General features: G+C 29.9%; 1 non-coding gene across 1 annotated transcript; it reads left to right on the plus strand.

Moving 5' to 3' along the window:
• Nucleotides 1–1690: 1690 nt before the first annotated feature.
• TRNAA-UGC lies at nt 1691–1763 on the plus strand. The gene has a single exon. It is a non-coding gene; the product is annotated as a tRNA-Ala (tRNA).

Raw genomic sequence — 1763 nt, forward strand, 5'->3', positions numbered from 1 at the left:
ATTTAGAGGTGGTTGTAAGTGAATTTGAAAGTAAAATTTGTGAGAGATTACCATTTTGTCCTTTATGTAATAATTAGTATAAATTAGTGTTTGTACAAGTTATAACTTTTTATTTTTATTTTTATTTAATACTACACTTTAAAGAAATAAATTACAAAAATTAATAAAATAATTTGTTATATTATTTATATAAACAAAATAAAATAAACTTTGATTATTTATATATATACATATATAAAAGAAAGAAATAGATTTTTTTCACTATGCATGCAACTATAAAAAAAGGGTATTTTGGTCAAACATATAATGTGAACAATACATCCCTTATATCTCCCTCTTATTTGTGCATTTTGTGAAGATCAAATTTGTATCCACCCTTTTAAATTTGTTCTGGCATATCTCTTCAAATCATGGGAAACAAACAATCTTCATGCATGTAAATCTGTCTTCGACAACAGTTAATCCGCTAAAACGAACAGACGCTAAGTGACCAACCCGTGGTGGGTTGGGTCGGGCCGAGCCAAGTAGTCCGTTTTGACAACTCTATATCTTTATGATGTGTTTGTATTAGGCAATTCAAAAGGGTAATTCATTTATTTAGAGAATTTGAAATTCTTTCAAGGAAAATGATGTCTTTGGATGAGAAAATTAAAAGGAAATTGAAATTGAGGAATTTGAAGAAGGTATTTCAAATAACTAAAATAGTAGAATTTTAAACTTACTCAAAAAAGAGGAAAATTGAAATTTCCTAAGTTATGAACTTGCTCATTGGTTAGCACAAAAAAAGTCTACAGGTCCAAAAAGGCAAGTTGGGCCAGGCAGAAGGTTGAGACCAATCAGTTCAGGTCAAATGCTAAGCCATGTCAGATCAGGTTAAGCCAGTCTCTCCTAAGTTTGGTGTCAACTATGGTAGAAAATCTTAATTCTTATGTGTCACTCTCCTAAGCCCATCCCTTCTTGGTCAAAAACACATTTTAGGCCCACAAGTCTAGCATGGCTCAAATACATGGACTAAAGAAAACCCTATACTACTAGGTCCAGAATACAAAGCCCAAAATTAAATCCTAGTCTAATATTTACAAATATATATAGAGTCCTAGACTAGGTTTTCACATCATCTTAGCCAAGGTGAACTTTAGCTTAGGCTTGTCATGCTCAAAGGAGGCTCAATTTTCTTGTATCCTCCTAGTCATAACTCTGGTTGTAGGTCCCTTAGCTAGAGACATGTCATCAATTGATTAAGGTGATTAAGTTGTCCTTGACTAAGATTCCGAAGATAATTTCTTGTGGTATGATTTCTACGGTGCATATTTGATAGAATTTAAAGTCTATATTCTGTCTTATTTATTGTTTTTTTTAGTGTTATAAAATTTAAAACAAATATATTAACTTAATTACATTAAATAAATAATTATATGTAACTCTCTTTTAAAAATAAATTAATATTTTTAATGTGGTTTTTTTGTTGCTTTTATTTTCCTATTGTACATACTGTATTTAATATATTAAAATTTTAGAATAAAAACATTCAAATATATTATATCACCGTAAAATTGATTTTAGAAAAATATGTGCAACAGAAAATAGTTTTATAAATTCTGTTTATCAAAAAGCTTATTATATGTTTCACTCATATCTTTCTATAAGTACTTTTAAAATATATAATTAACAACATAGTATAACAACAAACGGGGATGTAGCTCAAATGGTAGAGCGCCCGCTTTGCATGCGGGAGGTACAGGGTTCGATCCCCTGCATCTCCA

This window comes from Vigna unguiculata, chromosome 9 (assembly GCF_004118075.2).
Source record: "Vigna unguiculata cultivar IT97K-499-35 chromosome 9, ASM411807v1, whole genome shotgun sequence".
Classification (NCBI taxonomy): Eukaryota; Viridiplantae; Streptophyta; class Magnoliopsida; order Fabales; family Fabaceae; genus Vigna; species Vigna unguiculata.